The 23,793-nt window shown below is 27.2% G+C and overlaps 1 protein-coding gene across 1 annotated transcript in view; it reads right to left on the bottom strand.

The window, feature by feature from the left end:
- The window catches only part of LOC129972906 (CKLF-like MARVEL transmembrane domain-containing protein 8), a 41,732-nt gene that overhangs the window by 6,928 nt on the left and 11,011 nt on the right, over positions 1 to 23,793 (bottom strand). The window lies entirely within an intron of this gene.

Here is a 23,793-nt window from a genome sequence, read left to right as displayed (position 1 = left end):
ATGTCTTTTCTTTGTACACTTGTACACGAGGAAGATTTTAAAAAATATATGAATCACATACCAATATACGACTTCGTATTGAAAAACCTGATACGTGAAAGATATCAGAACACATTATTAATGAATGTGTGATATTTAAATGTAAGAGGAAAAAGTTTAAATGAAACATCATGTCTTTTTATCTTTGAATTTGTCATTTTTAGGGAATAAGAGCACATTCATAAATGGTATCTGTTGTATGCCATGCGGCCTTTTTCAACAATATAATAAAACAGCTATTTAAAAAGAAAAGTAAGATTTTTTATTGCCTTTTCTGGACATAAAATAGCCATCTAAGCCGGGTAAGGAAATAAGTGACCAGCATAAAACTAACCAAAATAACAATTGAGCTCTATGAAAATAAAAGAAGATAATAAAAATGCATCCTGTTCCTTTTCTTACTACATCCTTGGAAAGAACCAAACAACCATGGAAACTTTTAAGGTGCCATTTTCTTTTATCACAAGTGTACTGTCTTTTAAAGCATTATGAAATAAACAGTAAAAAATACGAGCATAACAACCTTGTCGAAAATGTGGAGGAGGGAAATGAAATAAATAAAAATTCGTTAATGCTACAAGTTGAAAATAAAAATTAAGCCCTCTCATAAATTTTGCAGACATCAAATGTTGATATTTACCACCATTTGTTCTTTTCTCTACTATTTTATTTCTCTGATTGTTAATGCTACAGACAGGTAGATTTGATTTTTACAACCCTAGTATTAACGGAAGAAGTATAAATTATAATGGAAGAAGAAGGAACGTATAAAGCAGAGGAAGTTTTAAAGCGAGTTTTGAGCAAGCTGTTAATTTCATACACAATAAAAATCGTTTTATTATATTGTTCAAGACATCGTTAACCGGTACAAAGTGATATACCAACAAAAAATATGAACCATTGATTCTTATTTCAAAATTAGATAAAGACTTATTTTAAATTTAAGTTTTATTTTCTCGCATATAAAATATGCAAAGTAAAAGTGTTGTAATTGTGGCGGTATGTCATGTGCGAGGATAGAACCTGGGACCTTGTGCTTCGCAGTCTAGTAACATGACCATGATACAAAAGCAATTGCTCGGGTAGCAGAGTTATTAACTGGCTTATAAGCTATTCACCAAATAATCATCAACAAATTTGAACTCGAAATTTGTAAAACTCTCCACATTTCAAACCACTGTGACTCTGAAAAACACATTTTTGAAATTACACTTATCTGTGAACACGATACATACTTCTGAGAAATTTTTGCATCGCCTAAAAATTAAAAATCTTTTCCTTTTACTAACTCAACTTAGTTGCCGTCAAATTTTTGAATTTATTTTAACGTATTTATAAAAATAATTTTATGCAATTTTTCAGTGAAATTGTTACAGTGAAATTTACATAGTTTTCATTGTTTATAAAGTATTTAATTTCTTGCTTTATTTCCATTTTGAAACATAAAAAAAAAGAAAAGATCTGTTTGATTTTTTAAAAAAATTTCTGATGAATTAATTTTTTTTTTTTTTTCATTTCATCAGTGGTTTTTTTTTTTTTTTTTTTTTTTTTCGCATGTATGAGTTTTGTAATGTCATCTAATACATTAAAAATATATTTTCAAAAAGCTCACAGATTTGGTTAGTATTTGTTGACAAGAAATTTTTCCCAAAGGAGAATAAAACATTCAAAATTTCCACTTTTTAAGAATAATTCGCAAATGGTTTGACTATAAATTTTGGCTGAAAGCCTGCGAACTACATTTATTTACTTCAATTCTTTTTCATTGTATTGTTTTGACAATGCACTACCGAGTACTGATGGTATTATACAAATACTTATTATAGAATTAAAATAAATAAATAAACAATTATACAATTCGAAATAAATATTATACAATAATATATAATTTCGAAATAAATAAAAAGAATTCTGGATCCAAAATAAAGTCTTCCAAAGTAAAATTAAATCAAGCATAACCCCTTTAGTATATATTCAGGTTTTATCTTAACTTAAAATTCGCAGTTCAATAGATGGTTTTTGCTTTTAACTTAATATAAAAAAACGGTATCAAAATGAATGTTTCTGCATGCACAATTTGAAAAATATGAATATCATATCTACCAAAGTTTCATCACTCAGCTAGAATTGACAGAAATATCGAACATTTCCAATTACTCAAAGTGGCTGAAATGTAGGTAGTTATGGTTGATACGCTGCTGATAATACTGAATATTGGAATAGCAAACGACGTTTGCTAAGTGCATCATTTAGTATGCAGACATAGTTTTTGTCAATGGCAGCAATCATATTCTTGATTATAGCTGGTTTTCAACAATAAACGCTATGCTTCAGATTAACTGAGAAAAATAACCCCGAGAGAATGAAATTCGGATAGTATTTGAGCAAAGAAGATGGAACGCAATGATCCCTCTTCGTTCCTGACCATGTTTTTTTAAAGAATGTCCCATCAAGATAAGTAATTATGATTACTCGAATTCCATCGAGATAACTCAGATATATTCATGCATTCATTCATTAATCAATTTAATGAAATTTTTATGGATTTTATGAATTATTTATGTAACAGTCCTTCAAAATGTTTATGCAGTTTTTGCATATGTTATAGTCACTGATTTTTTTTTAAAGCAAAGCTGCATTCCAGTACATGTAAAAGAATTTGATTATTTATATGCATGAGTGATTCGTTCCGAAACATTTAGGAAATGCAGCATCTCATTTTTCGCGCGAACATAAATTTACTCACTCATTTACTTTATTTTATATGCTATATCAAAATCCATCAATAACTTATTAACTTTTTTTAATTATGGCTATATATTTTTTAAAATTGGGTCAAAAACATTATACATTTTGTTCGCAACTTCTAAAAGTACACAACGAGCTGTGGTTATAAAACGTATTCGGTTTCTGTCCACTGTTTGCGAGTAGAGGAAGACTGTTATGAATTCAGGTAACCACGTGATCTTCCTGGGTGGAACTAACTGCCAATAATGTATCATGTGGTCTCCCTGTTGTTATTTAGTATATATATATATATATATATATATTCCCCAGTAGAAGCGAACTTGACTCCTGTACTAGAGGGAGTGTGATCTCGGCTCTCTCTCTCTCTCCCGAGAAATTTTATGTGTAGTTCCCTTGGCCTGCTACACTTTGGCGTCATGTGCCTTTTGTTGTTGATGTTACCAATAAACCACATAAAAGACAACCTGTGTTTTCAAGTCATTTCACCCAGACCACAATCTTCACTATCAAATGAATTATTGTGTAATCAAGAAAGGCAACGATAATTTATTTTACCAAGACAATATTTCTAAAACAGTTACCTCTTTCTAATTAATTACACTCTACAATATTATTATGATATTTTCGCGATAATCTGGGGAATTCAAAATATTGAATGACATATCATAGAAATAGAGTAGGTGCTTATCTTATGCAACAAGATAACTTCTAGAAATGGTAGAAGAGGGATTTTAAACGTTTTTCTGCTCCAGAAAATGTTTCTATAAGTTTGAAATTTGAATATAACTAAAAAAATAATGAATGTTATTGATTAATAAAAAAAACTAATTGAAAACATTGCACTGTAAAGATTTTTCTTAATGTATTCTGTATGTAATTCGACATCTTATAATATAACTGGGTGTGTGAGATTTTATCCAATGAACAATTTTTTATTGTTTTTTCTTTATTTATTTTTGGAATTGGACATCACACACACGCACACATAAAAATGGACAAAAATTACAAAACATTTAGGATAACACATAGCATTGAACCCTGGCTATAACAAAGAACGAGATGTGTCTAATTTCACCAGAACAGACACAGTAACAAAAGCAAATACTTGCCTCTCATTCTCAAACCATGCAATTTAAAGAATACATGCAGTGCCATCTATTAACAGTATTAATTAGCCTATTTAGTTTGAGAATAATTAAACAAAAAATAATAATTACAAGTAACAGAATTACATGAACCCTATATACGCATTTATTATAATCTTGAAATTTCCCGATCTTCCATTCTTCAACTGAGTAAATCTTTATAAACCACAGTAAAAGATACAAAAATAAAAATCGAAAAATGTCTATTTTAAAATTTTATTTTTAATTAAAATGATTGAAAATTAGTTATTTCTTTTTTAAAGTTACATACGTCAAACAAAAAATATTTTTCTTTTATTAATTAACACTTTAATTATTAAAAATTAATTAGAAAAAACACAATATAAGTTATGCAGAAAAAAAGATTGTTGACAGTGATATATTTCTGGATCTCTACGACTACAAAACATCAGCAGTAATTACTTCTAAATAGTCTGATAGTTTAAATATTCATAGTATTTAATCATCATTAAAATAATGATATTCCTTTTATTGCATTAATTGAAATATTCCGCACATGAGCGGTTATATATTTCATTAACTGAATTAATCGTTTTTCATATTTTTAGTGACAATAAATGAAAGTAATATTTCCAACCATCATGTTCAAGCCTGCCATCCTATTAGAAGAAAAGTTTAAACCAGCGAAGTGTTTCCCTCCGACTTTACCCGGACTCAGATAATTTAGCAATACCTTCATTTTTCTCTGCATCTTCTGAACACATAGTTTATAGGAATAGTATAAGATGAAAGGTTACAAACTTTTAAAAAGTCACGTAAGCTCGTTAATGTGAATGATCCCTCCCTAATTTCCGTGCATAATGAAGCAGCATGATGCATTTTGTGCTTCGCAGTATAACGAAAAAAAAAAAATTGTTTATTGTAGCAGCTCTTTTTCCCCTTGAGCAGAGAGCGCCCCCTTGTGGCATTTACAGACAAGCAGTTGAATGGGAGACCTGCATCCTGAGGTCGACTTTTTTTCTATGCGCAACCCTTGCGCTAACACCGAATGCTTTCGGTTGGAAACGGTGGAATTCCTCCATCCTACTGTTTACTTTAACTTACTTGTCTATGTTTTTTTTTTTTTTTTTTTTTTTTTTGTAAATTTTGTAGTGTAGCTGTGTTTGTGTAGATTAAAAATATTATATTTAAAACCGGGCAGTTCAGAAGAAAATCGCAACACGCTCACTATATTATGCATTTTGGGCGTTCTTTTAGCTGATTGTTTTCAAAATTCGAGAAAGATCTACAAGCCCGCCTGTCAAATTTTATTTATCTAAGCCGTTATGATTGCAAAGTACGCAAAGAAATACCCATGCCCCTCCCTTTTGTTTTTAAGAAACTTGTTCCACAATTTTTTTATAAAGGTTATAAATTTTTATAGTATTTTTTTTTTTATTTTATTATGATCTAAATTCCTTATGCTGCCGATTCGATCGGTGGTAACTTCTCGAATATTACATAGGCAGATCAGAAGGCTATCTTGACATTAACTGTCAACGACATTATTCTGAGAAAGCTGTCAAATTTTCATTACTAATAAAGCATTGTGTGCAAAATATTCTGGCAGTAGTTTATCCTAACAATAAAATGATTTTCATATCCTTCAAAACGCAACAATTCTATGTTGCGCAACGATATTATCCATGAAAGGTTAATATGCAGATTATGACATTTATTGTATTTATGCGTCATAAAATTGACACTTTAAGCAATTTCTACACTGAAGAATTAATGCGATGGTGCATTCTTACATCAGAATTCTGATAAAATGCTTACGGGAGTTTTAAGCTTCAACCTCAGTTCTTGTTCATTTGTATTGAAATGTTTGTCTTATAAAAGTCCCTGGTTTATAAAGACAATTATAAACTTTATTTATAAGTGATAATAATCAAAAAGAAATGAAAAGAAAAATATTTCAGGTGGAAAAATAAATTGCCATAGTTTGATAATAATCACAAACAGATTCGCTAAAGTGTTTGTTTCTATGAAATAGAGAAAGAACTGAGGAGTGATTTATGATTGTCATAGAATTATTATTGCAAACCAAATGTTATTCCAAATAATGCATTTTGTGGTGAAATTGTAATATTTTTTTAAGTCCAAATTTAAAAAAACCTGAAATTGAAAATTTCTATTTTTATTTCTATTTATTTTTATTCAACAATTTTTATTACATATTTTTATTCAATTTCATTTGTTTCACATGCTTATGAAAACGGGATTTTGTAATAGATATTTCACTCAGTTTCTCTTATAGCGAAATTTGTATTTGTATATTTGTCCCGTTTTGATGAATGCATTATTTTAATATTTCAAAATTCATTAATCATGTAATTCATGTAATTAAATTTTCCATACAAATGGCGTCATTTGGTAGATGTTAAATTCGGTAAAAAAAAAGAAACAGTTTCAAAACTTGTTTATACTTATAATTGTGGTTATCAAATCAAAGATTGAAATATAGCAAGTAATCAAGCTAAAAAATAATTTTTTTATCATGCTAGTAAAACTGTTTTTTATGAAACAATTTTTGTTAAATTTATTCACTTGGCTTTATTTTCCTCTACATTTTGTAATTAATTTTATCATATTCTCTAATTACACTCTTAACATTTATTTTCATGCTGTTCCTATGACCACTACCAAGCTATTTGTGCAAATAAATTCTAGATATTGACAGTCTTTTAAATGAATTTCGAAATAACTTTACCATTTCCTTAGTCGTGATATATGGGATAAACCTCGAAGTAATTATATATTGAGTAGAGGTTATTCACGTTTAAATTTGTGTTCTGGAACAAATCTTAATACATTTTCATTCATTTACAGTTTAGTTATTACAGTTATTTTCATTCATTTACATTTCATTTACAGTTTTTGAGTAAACGTATAAGTAGTTAAAGAACAAAACAATCAAATGAAAACCTGATTCCTGATAAGCAAAAGAAAAATGGAATTAAACACAATTTTTGGTACTCTTAAATGATTTCCTAAACTATTTTCGATCAAACTATCAACTACTCTTCAATGTTTTCGAATAAAGCATTTTATATGGGAACATTTATGTTGCCTATACAGTAGAATCACGTAGAATACACAGAATTATAAAAAAAAAAAAAAAAATTCTAGTTGTGCAGAGAAAAAAATAAAAATGCTAAAATGTTGAGTAGGAATATGTTAAATAGACAAAATCAAATCATGTCATCAAAACAAATCAAGGGAAAGGGGAGGGCTCAAGTTTAAAAAAGAAAGAATGGGTCATCATCAAATAATATGTTCCAAACATATGCGTCGGAATAGTGGGCGTGTTGAAGTAATTAATGAATGTCGAATTAGAGAGAGTTCATTGCAATTTCAAAAAGAATTATATATTTATATAGTTGGATTACCTATGTCATATTTTTTGATGAAAATTCCCTTATTTCAAATTAAAATTCAGCCATAATAGCATCAAAAACTTTCTGCGTCTTGCTTTAAAATAAATTTCATACATCATTTGGCAGTTTTATCCGGAAGGCTAGATCTTTAGAGAAATAAGGGATAATCAAAGATTAAACACACTTATCCATAAGACAATTCCTCTGAATTTCCAGTAACAAGGAGCTACAAACTCTCCCTATATTAAGCCAATAATAAAGTCGAACCATTTTTTAAATGAAGAATTAAAAAAAGGAAAGACATTTTTGAAAGAAAGCAGTACGCCATGAAGAATTTTTGAAAAAATATTCATTAAATCGACATTCTAATGACAAACTTACAAAACAAATTAAGTAGATAACAAATCCAAATTTAATCAAGGCCAAATAAAAAATAAAACTAACATGCCATTACACTTTAATCTGTACCTAACGCCATTTGCCTTGAGTAAACATAAGCCTGAGAAAATCGATTTGCTCCCCACAACATGATTGCAAAGTGATCACCATTTTTTGCTGACATATTTTATTCATAATGACCAGCAATTGAATTCAAAGAAATGTAATTGATATCCGTCGCAAAATGCTTCACGGTAATCAATGGCGCAATCGATTACTTCCTGGAATGTTGCGTAAATGCTCTATCAAGGCCATTCGAGCCACCAAAATAAGTAAGTTAGTTACAGAAAACTACACAGAATGAAAAATATCATGGGTATTTATTTTAAACTAGCTGCTTTGGGCGACCTGCTGGTTGATGGTTCCTAAAATTTTTAATTAAATATTTTGCCTAACTTGCTCTTAATGCCTCCCTCAGCAAAATATTTTGTAACTTCAAATTTTGTTTTAAATATAATACGTACCAATTTAGAGTACTTAAATGTTTTCAATGTGCTGTATATATTTCTAATATTTATAATTATCTGTCATCTTTTCTAAAACTTAAACCTTAATTTGAAAATTCAGTGATTTAACTTCGATTAACATAAAAATTTTCTTCCTGAAACTATTTAAAAATGGACATATTAAAAAAAATTTCCATCATTGCTTACTTGGTGAAGTTGAACTCTAATTTCAAACGAAACAGTTTTTTTATAAAAAACCCATTAAGAACATATTTTGAACATCAAACTTCTCATCATGGAAAAAATGTGCCATGTCTTCATACGTCATTGGTAAACAACGGCAATGAATCTAAAATCCTGGGTGAAATATTTTCAACAACAATGAAAACGATTTGAGTTTCTTAATAACGGTGAACATATTGCTGCAAAATAAGCTTAAAAATAATTACAAAATAGGAAGGGTTAATCTAGTTCTAGATGTATTGGTCTGTCCTTTAGAAACCAACACACAAACAGAAAAATTAATAAACATGATATTAACTTTTAAAGAAAAAAACGAAAGAAAAAAAAAGGTCTCTTGCGAATAAGACGGACTTTTAGAATAAGAAATAAAATGAAATGAGCAAAATATGACGAAATAATAGAATTCTTTAAAAAAAGGTTACAAATACTGCATATTATTGTGTAACATATCTGAGGACGTTGAATATCTATTGTTTTTTTTCACTAGGACATTTCAAAACATAAGCGATGACGAGCGAAAAATAAGACATACGCGTTTAAGTTAAATTCTATTGTTTACCGTACGATCAGAAAGTTTTTACGAGATGCAATTACAGCGTGAAAGGAACTTAATTTACGACGTTTTCTTACTTAATGTTTGAAACATTCTTTTGCGCCTGTAAAACGGAGGTAGTGGTCATAAAAATGGGTGCTTCACATCTTTAAAGAAATTTGCAAGTTTTTTTTTTAAAAAATTAATATTTTTTCGGCAGCTGTATAGTACTGTTTATTTTTGAAATTAAATATCTTAGAAGTTTTACTGAATTAATTTTTTTCATGATAATGTTTATAAGTCATGATATTTTCATGATAATGTTTATAAAATATTTGTAAATAGCATCATGTGACATAACGCAAGGGCAGACCATTGCAATTAGAGCTATCATATTTGGCATGTAGCTACTTCTAGGGTAGCATGTGCTCATTAAGAAAGGATTTTTTTAAATTTTAATTAAATCTATAACCTAAATTAGTTTTTTACGGTGATACTAATTTTATTTCCGCATGATTTCTTCCTGTAATTATAATAACTATTTGAAAATATTGATATATTTTTTAACAATACATTCATTGCTCCAGAAACTGTTTTATACTTGTACACATTGTTAGGATGCGTGTGTGTGTGTTTAAATACTTACTGATGGTGGATACACTACTAAATGGCGGACAAAACATGGAATGGCACGAAATACCATCACACCATTTCCCTGGCATAAATTGATCGTTGCAGCCGGTGTAAAGTGATCAGGTTTCCCGAATCAACTGGAATTTTGCCATATTGTTCCTGGGAATTGAATTAAATGCCCAGAATTTGACTTGTAAAAACATTTATTCCATACAAAATGTGAAATTTCATAATTTAATTTCCTTCTGAATTTTTACTATATAAAGAATATGATCGCCCAAATGTGCCAACACACGATTTTCTAGATTATGTGTGCCAACACACGATTTGGAAGATGAACAGCAAGAATAATAGTAAAATATATTATTAATTTTCTTTATTTTTTTTTACTTTCTCATATAAGTACTATAGAGAAAGTATAGTAATCAGCAAAAAAAAAAAAAAAAAAAAAAAAAAAAAAAAAAATTCAAATTCGAGATTTTGACGAATCTCCAAGTTTTAGACCTCCCTAAGTTCAAAAAACACATTTTTGGTCTGAGCTTTGAGCTAGAAGGCTGAAGAGTTTTATTAAATTTTGAGTAAAATCTACTCAGAGAAAATCCCATCTGGAGGGGTTCGAATATAAGTTAACAAAATAATTATTAAAGAAAGTCAATTAGAAAGATATAATTCAGTACATAGATTTAACATCTATTAAATAGACACCTATCAAATTTTGAGTCAAATACAACTAAGGTAGATTGCCCGTCGGTTTGTACTTTCAGAAACATGTAAGTTAAAAATGCAATGGTTTAAATATACCAAATTTGGTATGAGATTTTGCTACTAAAAGTGCAGTTTTATGTCAAATTTTTGTTTCAATCGGTTTAGAAAAACGAGTCTAAAACATAAATTCGATTTTTCAATACTATTAACGCATACTAGGAATTAAACGCCAAATAACTCGCCAGGAATGAAAACGATTGCTGCAGTAAAAATGATAATTTCATGCCAAAAGTTAATATTTCTTTGTTATACGTCACTTCTATGTAAAGCTTCTTTGACGTTACAAGTTTATTTGAGATACGCAGGAAAGTATTGGGGCGACCACCCACCGATGGTTTGAAATGAATTTTCGACATCATATATTTTCCTGTTTCTAAAGTTTTATTTTATTCGCTTTTTTTTACATTCTCCTTTCCATTCATCATCTGGTGGTCCCGAAAAGCCACTCGGATGCACGTTCAAAAAAAGAATAATCTTTCCACTGAATGCAATATTCTGATACTATGAAAATACTGAACTGGCACTGAAACAATTCTGACGCCCTTAAGTATCCGTCAAGGTCAAAGACCTATTACATCAAAGCAGCGTGATCCGAATTTTAAAGCAGCCGAGTTCTAGAACTCGCAATTTTATTTCCCGTCACAGCATGGATATCTACCTAGCAATCTGATTAAATCTTGACATTCAATAAACTGGTCTTCTGGAAGAAGAAAAGAAAAAGAAAAGAAAAGAAAAGAAAGAAAAAAAAACAGGAAGAAGGAGTGGAATAATTTGTTCTTGAATATAAAATTAACTGAAGCAGAACAGATAAATATCTGCCATCTCACGGTAGATTAAAAAATTTGGATGATATAACAACATAAATATTGTTTCAGTTTAAATATTTCGAGTATAATTGCAGCCATTATTTCGTTGTATTAAAAGTAATTACGTAACAAGTGCTATCAAATAAAAAGAGGGAGCGGAAATTTTGCTTGTGAATAAAACAATGAACTAGTGGAATGAATTTTGGCATGCAAACTTAACACCCAAATTATACACTAGTATGATATTTTGTTCAAAAAATTAGGTAATAGGAAGAAATTTTTCTTAAATTACGTGTTCTCTGTATTACTTACTATGAATCTGAACAAAATAGCGACATATTTGCAAAGGTATTTTCATACTTCGATAGAATAATTGAAGACTTAGAATAAAAGTAAGATTAGAATAAGACGAAGAAGAAAAAAATATATATTTGCAATTGATGCTAAAATTTATCTATCTATTTATCTATAAAAATAAGATTAGAATAAGATTATAAGAATAAAATTATAAATATTTAAAATTAATGCTCAGATTTAACTATTTATCTATAAAAATAAGATTAGAATAAGAATAAAAATATAAATATTTAAAATTAATGTTCAAATTTATCTATGTCGTAAACGTCATACTCAAAGCGAAATAAATCTCAACACATTTTATTTATTGCATTTATTACAACATCTGAGAAACTACATATAAGGCACTGAAAATATTGAATTGTTGAAATATTTCCGAAATAAAAAATCCGCCTGACAATTTAATTTTAAAATCCATTATATATTTTGTAGAAAGAAAAAGAAAAGGATGTCACGACAAAGTGTAAGACAAGGTTTATTTTATACATCAGATGAAATGTACTGTTATATTAGTCACGTGATTGTGATGTCATACAAATTGGCTGTATTCCTTACTATACACATGTCTTCAAAACGCCAAATCAATAAACGCATTAACATTGCATTGAACAACGAATTGCAAACGATTTTGCAACATAAATGTTTCCTCTTTTTGTTGGATTTTTTAACAGCTTTGAGTCAAAGATTTATGCGAAAATTATTGTCAACCAAAATATATTACTTACTGTTTGCGTAATATTTGCATTTCAAGGAAAAGAAAGTGAGAAAGAGATTATTCCTTTTGTTTAATATTTCAATAGATTTTGTTACGTTAGTATCTGCTTTGTTACATACAATAATGCAATGGGGAAAATTTTAAAACAAGTGAAGCAATTGAGTTTTCAATTAGGATTTATCCGCTCTTCACAGGAAGTTTCCACGCTGTTTAGTGATTTGCTGTAGCAGCTGTTATTTTTACAGGAAGTGTCAAAATAACAGATAAATAAACATTAAATCTCAATGTCATATGAAGCGTTATATCTTTGTTATTTGTCGTATGAAACATTTAAACTTAAAAACATGTACAGTGGCTCAAAAAATTGAGAGTACACCTTACTTTTACTTCATAAATCCGACTTTCAATATAAATAACACATTACCGGGAAATGCAAACATGATTTTATTTTTACACATAACAAATGGTTTAATTTAGAGTAAAACTAAAGAAAAATCAACGAAAAATTTCTAAATTGAAAATTTTCAGAAGCATTTTAAATAAACATACGCAGAATTTTACCTCAAAAAATTGTGAATACACCAATGAAACTTTTGCAATATCACGCATAGAAATAAAGTATCACTATTAAATTGCATGTCCTTTGGCTCTTATAATTGCCTCTAAACGTCATGGTACCGATTTGACCAATTTTTGGTGGTATTTGAAGATATTTTACCCCATTCTTCTTGCACCACTTTTTTTAAATGGGGTTTGTTTCTAATTTTGGGTTTTTGAACCACTTTTTCGGATATGGCCCACGAATATTCGATGGCATTGATGTCGGGGTACTGTGGTGGTGGGTGTAATTGCTATTTACAATGAAAAAGACACCATATTTTGAAGTTACGTGTATTCTGTTTGGGGTCATTGTCTTACTGAAAAATGAAATTTCCATCTAAACCCAAATTTTTAGCACTTTTCTTTAAATTGCTGCGAAGTACATCAAAGTAAACCGTATCATTTATAATGCCATCTATAAAAATTAAATTTCCTACCCCGGATGAAGCCACGTAACCTCAAATCATCACAGAGTCACCATCATGTTTAACTGTAGGATGTAAATTTTTTGGATACCAAGCAGTATTAGCTTTTCTCCATACAGTAAGATGGTTGTCACTGCAAAAAATGTTGAGGTTTCTTTCATTACTAAATATAGATTTCTTCCAAAGGTTATTGATCTTCAATTGATGAGTTTTTGCAAACTTCAAATGCTTTTTCTGAATTTGCAAGCTGATGAACGGTTTCTCTCTAACAATACTACTTTTATATCCAGCTTGTCTAATGGCATTTAGCACAGTTTCAGCACTTACACTTCTGCCTATGATTTGAAAAGTTTCTGCAACACGTTGGATGAACCATATGGTAGCAGCATTCTAAAGGAAAGTGGTAAAAATTTGGGTTTAGATGGAAATTCCATTTTTCAGCAAGACAACGACCCCAAATAGAATGCACGTAACGTCAAAATATGATGTCTTTTTCATTGTAAATAACAGTTACACACACCACCACAGTACCCTGACATCGATGCCATTGAATATTCATGGGCCATACTCGAAAAAGTGGTTCAAAAATACAAAATTAGAAACAAAACCCATTTAAAACAAGTGGTGCAAGAAGAATGGGGTAAAATATCTTCAGATACCACCAAAAATGGGTCGAATCGGTACCATGACGTTTAGAGACCATTATAAGAGCCAAAAGACATGCAATTTAATAGTGACACTTTGTTTCTATGCGTGATATTGCAAAAATTTCTTTGGTGTATTCTCAATTTTTTGAGGTAAAAATCTGCGTATGTTTATTTAAAATGCTTCTGAAAATTTTCAATTTAGAAATTTTTCGTTGAGTTATCTTTATTTTTACTCTAAATTAAACCATTTGTTATGTGTAAAAATAAAAACAAGTTTGCACTTCCCGGTAATGTGTTATTTATATTGAAAGTCGCATTTATCAAGTAAACGTAAGGTGTACTCTCAATTTTTTGAGCCACTGTGTATGTATGCTTTGTATAATATATTTGTAGATGTATTATAATTTACGGGGAATGATATAAATTCCAAAAAAATTTTTTAATTCATGTTATAAAATTTCTAATATTATTTAAAAATATAAACATAATAATTACGAACTATTTTTTAAAAAGGTTGAAAAAGACAAATAATTTTATAAAATTAATTACCTACAAATTAATTCTTTATAAAATTTCAATTTTTTTTTGTTGATGAAATTGATTTTATATGCAAGTAAGTACACTAAAATAATATTTTGAATTATTAGACATTTTGACAGAAATTAACTTTTTTGCAGCATTTTCTTTTCTTTTTTTTATTTAACTTTTTTTCGAATGATTATATTTCATATTTATTAAAACGATATTTCGTGATAGATATTTTTTTCACTCATTTTAAATAGATTCCTATAGGAAGACTTTTTTTTTATGTATTGGAGTTTTGAAATTTTATATAAAAGTAGATTCCCTACAGCAATAATATTTTAATATTTTTATAATTTAAATTACTAACAGTAACATTATTAGCAATTAACCCCAAAATTTAATATTTCCATAATTTTTATATCTTTATATCAGTTAATATATCATTTTTATTTAAATAAATTTTTAAATCAAAAGAAAGATTCTGTACATTTGAATACATTTTGAAGGAACCACTCTCATCTCTGTTCAGCACTTTTCTAGTTGCGTAACCAGCTGAAATCTTTCTCCGTTTAGAAAACTCCTAGCTGACGAATTGATGGTCATTCAGTAATTTTCGTCATCTGTTTGTTTACAATCATATGACATACTTCTGATCAAAGAATCTATATATTCAAAATAGCGTGTCAGAAGTGCTGTTTACATTTGCTAAAGCTGTCGCTTAAACTAGAAAAAGAAAAGGCTTTGACGTACATATCAAACGATTCGATTTCCGTCCATGAAATTATCCACGGTAAATATGAATTCTTTGTAATTAATTGTTAACTCCACTGATACTAATATTGCGAAATTCATGTCTTTTCAGATATCCGTCTGAATCATCGTATAATTGTTGTTTGCTTTAGATGTCTAACCCAATCATTATATAATCATTTTTGTTTCCATAAGTTTTAGAAATTAATATTTTGAATTAATACATATTTTACTTATTCACATTCTGTTTCCTTTTTTTTTGTTTGTAAACTGGTAAATATATGGGGGGATTTTAATGACAGTAATCAGATATTACTAGAAAAACAAAAATTTGTTGAATTTTTGATTACAAAAAAACAATACTTATTTTTTTATGAAACATAAAAAAAAGAAACATTGAATAAAGTGAGCAAAGATTTTTAGATATAATTATTTTATTCAAACTGGCACTATCTTTCAAAAAATCAATTTTTAAATGAAATATCGAATTAGTTTCAATAGTTTCGATTTTTGAACATTTTCTTTATAAATTCGATTGAATTTTGATACTACGTTTAGTTTTTACTTCGTTTTTATATTTGGATAATCTACATTTTAATACATTGTTACGTCTTAAAATCCAATACTAAATTTACTTCAATAATAAATTTTATTAAAATATTACAAAAACAACATAAAATAAACTTTAAAGCATATTTTTTGTTCAAATTTAGCATAATAATTTCTCAATGTTTTGCAATTCCTGAATGGCAGAATAAGCAATCTATTCATTTAAAAGAGCGTCACATTTGCTTTAATACTTCATAATGTGAAGTAAATTAAAATTGCATGTTATTTATCAGTGCAAGTCCAATATTTAGTTTCGAATTAGTATTTTATAGTAATTAATATTTTATTGTTTATAGTGAATTTGTATTTTATGGATGTATAGCGATTTTGAAGCTTTGAAGATTTAAGCTAATCATTTGACAAACTTCTAAACTATGAAGTTTTTGCTTTATACATCTTTCCGATTAAAAAAAATCAAATTTTCTAAAAATATAGGCTTTTAACTAATATAATTTTGTTCCGCAGTTATTTTTTTAAATCAATTTTACGTAAAAAAAATTCAAAAATATAAGTATCTTAATTGCATTTTTCAAAATATTCATCTGGAACGTAATCAAATACCTTAGCAAAATATTTAATTGTTATACCAAGCTCCAAACAATGAAATGAAGAATTTATTTAATTCTTTTATTACCCTTTTATTATTGCACTAAAAATATATTTTTAAAAAATTTCTTCTATATTTTGAAATTTATATTTAATTTTATAATTATTAATATTTTTGTATCTTGAAATTGTATAGTTTCAAGATCCAAAAATAAAGCAGGTTTTTTGTTTATTTACTATCAAACGCACCAATAATATGAAATAGAATTTTAATTAAATGAATCGATTAATAAATAATTCAATTCTGAAATTCTTAAAATAACATATTGTTATTAAGAACGCATAAATATAACAATAAGTTTTGAAATTCTATTTAATCAGGAAATGAAGGACGAATCGAGTACATGATTGTAACGTTACAAATATTATAAAAGTTAAAATGAAATATTGTTATATTGATATTTAACTGACAGTGTTTTTACAACATTCTAAGAAAAAAAAATAACTGTTACGTATGAATGACGATGAAATGCATTTGTAATTTGATTCTAATGAAAATAAATCTGAAATAAATTTACAGATGCATTATATAAAATTTATTCGAAAATTGCATCGAAAGGTAACTTAGAGAACCATTTATGAGCATTGCACCGATATAAAGTCATGAAAATTTCTTAAGCTACAAATAAAGGATGTAAAAAAAATGTTGAGATTTGGACCAAATCACATGATATCGTAATTCCAATGTAAATGAGTAATCTATTAACATGCAAATGGAAGTTATACCAGACCACAATTGTAATATATTTATGCGAATGCGAAGTTTTATAATAAATTTTAGAGCATTTAACATTATATTTATAAGAATATTAAAGACTACATTAAAAAGCATTTAAAAATAAACAGGAAATTATAATAAAAAATGCCACTTTGTTGTCACGTGTCTTATTTCGTCAAGTTTGTCTTGAATTAAAACAGAAATTGACGTTCTCTGTTATTAAACGATCTACCAACTTATAATAACATATGACTGTCCTATAAGCTGAAGACTTATAGAGATTTAATAGAACTAATCCATGCTAGAGTGATACATAAAACTTATTGAATCAATTAAATTTTGGCATATTTTTCATTATCCACGAAGACATGAAGCTTAAGCCTAGCGTGACAAAGTGCATAATGTTAAATGATGTTTATGATAATGTTTAATGATAATGTTATTTTTAAAATGGCTGATAATGTTTATTTATGTTAAATGATAATGTTTATTTTTTAACATGGCTGCACTATAAACAATAATGTCTACCATGTGACTTAGGCTGCATTTGAATTGAAGCAAACATTAAAGATTTTTCTCTTTTATTAGCAGATGGCTTAAACATATTTTTCAATTTCTAATATTATTGCTATTTAAACATTTGTTGCTTACAAATAGAAAATATACATTTTTAATTAACTTAATAAATTTTTTTTAACCATAACTTAACAAAATTAAAGGGAAATGCTAAGAATTATCATTAATTTAATCTAATTACCTGTCTCTAATTTATTATCCTTTAAATTTTTATATTTTCTAGCCAAATGAATTAAGTTCTTTAAAAATTCATAAAGATGTCAGCAATTTTCCATCTATTTTTCCGTCACTGTTTTATGAAAAATGTCTCAACACGCAAAGTCAGTTTTATAAAATAAGAACAAATTATTTTAAAAATATAATCCATTCTTAAGTTTAAAATCAACAAAAAACAATCAAAATAAGGGAACAATGTAATATTTTTTGTCTGATATCTCTTCAATAAGTTTCTGCTTTTTATATTTATAGAAATAATTCCCGAACATTGTTTACGCAAAGTAAATGAAATCCATAGTACTCCTTTGAATGGATTTATTTCCTATTTTATTTCACTTCAAAATATTCAAATAAAGCAATTCAAGCAAAAAAATATAAAAGATAAAAGATCACTTGCTTGTTTACGGAGTTCGATGAACTTCAAAGAAAACAGACGTGGGCGAAATAAGGCTTGTTCGAAAGAAAAGACAAGTAGCTTCAGACCAAAGAAACTAAATTTCCATAAAGCAATTTGAAAAGTCCAACTTACTAGAAAATCAATGCATTTTTTTTTTATTCGGAAGCATCGAAGTAGAACGAAAAAGAATCATGATGCCATTATACTTCCTAAATTCGGAAATCTCTTTTTGTGTTCCGTTACACGCGATATCGAAATAAGCGGAAAAACCTATTGTAAATGGATTTTTAAAAAAATGTTTGGTTTCGAATTAGTCTTAAAAATTTTTCAAAGAAATCGACATTAAAGAATGATGGATTTTAAAAAATCGTTTGACTTCGAATTAGTATTAAAAATTTTTTTTCAAAGAAATCTGCATTAAAGAATGATGAATTTAAAAAAAAATAATTTCACTTCGAATTAGTCTTAACATTTTTTTTCAAAGAGATCTACATTAAAGAATGTTTTTGAAATAGTAATATGAATGTAATAATTTATTAATATTGTAGCAAAAATATTTTAAATGCGTCTAGCGTACTGTTATGATTTTGAAATTTTCTTTTTAAAAATCTAACACAATAAAGCAATAATAATCCTGTTTCAGACAAATGTTTAAAAAAATACTTTTGTCACGCCAGTGATGTTAAACTATAAATTTATGTTTTCATGACTTCAAGCTATAATTTTATGTGTTCATCCCAGATCCTTCTGCTTCTTTGTCTGCCTTTTTATTCGTTCATATGTACTTGTTAAAGTAAACATAAATTTATGTGTAATGTAAATAAATTAACGTAGCTATCTTTATTACTGAATCCGGCTTAAATAAGAAGAAATTTGCGATCAAAATCTTTATCATCAAAAATAAATATCGAGTTAATTTTAAAGTTTATTCGAAAGTTTTATGGTTTCTTAATGAATAAGTGATATTTTTTGAACTTTTAAATGTAAACTAAAATGTAAAATATGGATATTTAGCGATTCTTTATTTTCATAAGTGTATTTTAAAGAAAAACATATTAAGGCAAAGAAAAATCTAGTTTAACTATACAATTATGTTTATAGTTAACAATTAAGAATACTTTAGTTTCAATAAAAATGAAGAAAACTAAAAATTCGTATTTAAAAAGTACTGCTTCATATGTTTTAAATTAATTTTAAAAAGTGCAATAAAGATTAGCTAGGCAATATGCAAGACAAGTAGTATATGATTCTATTAAACTTTAATAGCTCAATTTTATCAAATATTTAACTAGTCGCTTGATTTAAAAAATAGATTATCAAAAAAAAATTGTACGTTTAGTTTTAATAAATAATTTAAAATTTTTATAGCAATTTGTGAACGAATTAAATTTTGATTATGCTACTCATTCTAAAAGAATCTGGATGTATGTTATTATGTTTGAAAAATATATTCCAGAATATACTCCTTTTGTTGTTGCATTAAAATGCCCAGTTAAAATTAAATATATTAGGCAATCAAATTGAAATTGTTTTATCTTTTTACTTAATTTTGCAATAAAATTAAAAGATTAATTAAAATATTAGAAAATATCTTTCTATTGTGCTATTGTTGATATGAAAAATAATAACTAGAAATTAGAAAAAAATATATTTCAGAAAATAATATTATCTTAAATCTTATTTATTTTATTATTTATACTATTATTATCTTTCCACAATGTTTAACCAGTAGATTAAATTTCTAAATATTACCAATACTAATCAAACATTTTCTTTTCACATATTATCTTAAGATTTTTTCTCTAATTAATAACAAAAAGAATTTATTTTGATAATAATAAATAACAGACGTTATTTGCACACGAAAGAAATAATTAACATCAGCTGAACAAAGAAACTAATTGTTATCTTGATGGCTCACTATAAAAACAAATTTAAAGACCTTTACTTATTATCCGGCTGATAAAAATAAAACAAAACAAATATTTATCTTCTGAAGGTCTTCAAATGCCAAAGAAAGTGCCGTAAGTACATATACAACGCCTTCTATTTCTTCTATTTGACCTAAACCTTATCCTTCCGGTCTCCAAGAGCGTTGACGCACCGTTAAATGACGTTTCACTCAAGCCTACACGTATCATGTAGGCCTAACCTGATTTCCTTTAGGCGGTGTGAGGATTAGAATAGACAAAAAAAGTTTTGGAACAATGAAAAAATATACGTTTGAACTGAGTGAGGTTGAGGTCAGACACTTGTACTTGCTAAAGTCATTAAATATTCTTCATTTTCAGCTATCATCTAGCTCGTTTGTAATCGTTTGAATAGCGTGGCAAACTAAAATTGAATATGTTATTTACATAACAAAATCCCAAGTATATGTAATTTATTGCAGACGATTTATTTTTCTTCAATGCAAGTGAATTACGATATTTAATTCAATAGTAGTTAACAAAACACTGATGGTTCTTTTTTTTTTATTCATTTTTTAAAGGCTAATCCTTCAACAGATTTAATCTCTTTATGGAATGTTCTTTTTTAAAATTATCTAAATTAAAAAATTTCTGTTCATCATGAGGGAATAATAAATTGAATATTCTGCTTACTTTATAAAATTGAAATGAAGATTAGTTAATTTCGGGAGATTTAATTTATATATTCCAATTCAAATTAGTGGCAATAAACAAATTACAATTACAATGTTATCTTTATGGCCTTGTTTTCCCCATTTATTATTTACAAGGATATTTCTTAATTAATTTAATCCTTTTTTTAAAAAATATTATGACAGACAATTCATTTCATATATTTCAACTCCAAAAAAGCATACTATATAAATTATAACCAGAGATAAAAAAATAAATTTAATTAATTCAGATTTTATAATATTTATACAAGTTAAGATGAAAGCAAAGAATAGTTTTTTTAAATTTTGGAACAATATAAAACTTAACCAATTCATGAAAAAAAGCAACTCATTCAAAATTTGAACAAGATTCTTATTATCTTATTAATAAAATATGCATTGCATTGTATATTTGTTATTTTGAAACATTGAAATTTATTTACAAAAGCCAGTAGTCTAAAAAAACGAAATTCCAGAAAACAAATCTGTTCATCGTTTATAGTTCAATCATAATAATGAACTTTTTTATGTTAATGATGATTTTTGATGTATTAAAGTTAAGTACTAATTAAAATATTATCATAAATTAATCAAATAATAAACTATTAAAGTTGTACCTATTATAAAATAAAAACAAAACATTAAAAAATTCTGAAAATTTGAATAAATACTTATAAGAAAATGTTACATATAAAGAAACTTTTAAGAAAAGTTGTGAAACAGCACTTTAAATTTTGCACTCATTAGAATAGCGATAGTAACTGTATTAGACTGATAAGAAATTAACAATATTCCTGAAATATTTAATTAGAATACAGTGGGAGGGGGGCTTGATTTTTGTATAATTTCAATGTTTAACAATAGAAGGGTTTATGGTAAAAATTGAGAAATTTAGCAGCAAGATTTTGAGCTATTGAGTGCTTTTTCGTATCACAGATTTGTATCGTAATAATATCAAAGAAAACATCAGATGTATTCTAAGACATCTTGAAGTGCTGAAAATATCAGAATAAAATAAAATTAAATCAGAATTAAATTAAATCATTATGACTAGGCAAGTTAGATTCAACCAAATTTTGTATACTTATTATTTAGTTCAAGAAAAGGAATACAATCAATTCTTCAAAGTGCAAAATTTAATTAAATATTCATTTAGTTAGAAATTAATCGAAATTTGTCCATCCTTCCACAATAACTTCGGCACAAATTATCCCAAAAGAAATATTTTTTATATACTAAAATTCAAAGCTTTTCATTTTAATGATATTTAATTCACTTTTAAGCAATATATTCTTCTATTTTTATATTCTTCTATTTTTATCAATTTTTGAAATTCAACTAATAATTAAATAGACGATTTTCCAATGAGGAAATTTATAGATGCGTTGCTAGGCAACGGCAAAACTTTGAATCACACTACTTCTTTTAATTTCTGTTTTATTTTGAATATTTTTATTTTATTTATTTAGAATATATATATATATATATATATATATATATATATATATTATATATTTTATTCATTTTTAATATTTTTAATTTATATATTTATTATTATTTTGAATATTTTTGGCAAAGTTTCTTTATTGTTTGTAAAGGAGTTCTAAAATTTATTTATTAAAAGTAAAATTGCAGACGAAAAAAATCGCTGCAGTATTTTATATTAATACATTTTTGCATTAAAAATTAATGCTGTCATGCACGCCGTGGAATTCCATTGAGCGCAAATATTACTTTATTGCCTATGAATTATAATTAAAATTTTGCCCTCAAATACTGAATTATAAGCAAGATTTTAATGAAGTTTCTGTGATATTTAATTAAACAACAAACTTTTCATTAGTAAAATTTAATCCCAAGCTACGCTGCTTATTTCTGCTAATAATAAATAAGAAAAAATACCAGTTCGAATAGAGACAATCAATAAATAACTTGCATCTCTTCTGAATGCAAAATTGTTATTCGAGCAATACATTAATATTTTATGAATAATTGGAACGAATTGTATTGAACAAGTTTTTTAAAAACTTTTATCACATAGAAAAAAATGCCAATTTTTATTGGGAAAATAATGAAGGTGAAATGTTATAGATTGTATACTGTAATGTAAGAAAAAATAAGCCGTAGCTTCTCTGAAAAATATTATTACTTTTATGTCATTTTTTTTATTCTAAACTGTCCTTTATAATTCTGATTAATCGCCTTATCAATTCGCGAAATTGGTGCATTTTCTTTTTTTTCTATCCATTTATTATGATAAAAAATGGGTAAAACAAAAAGAAAATTGACATACAGTGGCTCAAAAAATTGAGAGTACACCTTACTTTTGCTTCATAAATCCGACTTTCAATATAAATAACACATTACCGGGAAGTGCAAACATGATTTTATTTTTACACATAACAAATGGTTTAATTTAGAGTAAAAATAAAGAAAAATCAACGAAAAATTTCTAAATTGAAAATTTTTAGAAGCATTTTAAATAAACATACGCAGAATTTTGCCTCAAAAAATTGAGAATACACCAATGAAATTTTTGCAATATCACGCATAGAAACAAAGTGTCACTATTAAATTGCATGTCTTTTGGCTCTTATAATGGTCTCTAAACGTCATGGTACCGATTCGACCCATTTTTGGTGGTATCTGAAGATATTTTACCCCATTCTTCTTGCACCACTTGTTTTAAATGGGGTTTGTTTCTAATTTTGTGTCTTTGAACCCCTTTTTTGGGTAAGGTCCACGAATATTCAATGGCATTGATGTCGGGGTACTGTGGTGGTGTGTGTAACTGCTATTTACAATGAAAAAGGCACCACATTTTGAAGTTATGTGTATTCTGTTTGGGGTCGTT

Source organism: Argiope bruennichi, chromosome 6, assembly GCF_947563725.1.
Source record: "Argiope bruennichi chromosome 6, qqArgBrue1.1, whole genome shotgun sequence".
Lineage (NCBI taxonomy): Eukaryota > Metazoa > Arthropoda > Arachnida > Araneae > Araneidae > Argiope > Argiope bruennichi.
The sequence above is the reverse complement of the archived record's forward strand: the minus strand, read 5'-3'. Positions and strand labels throughout refer to the sequence as shown.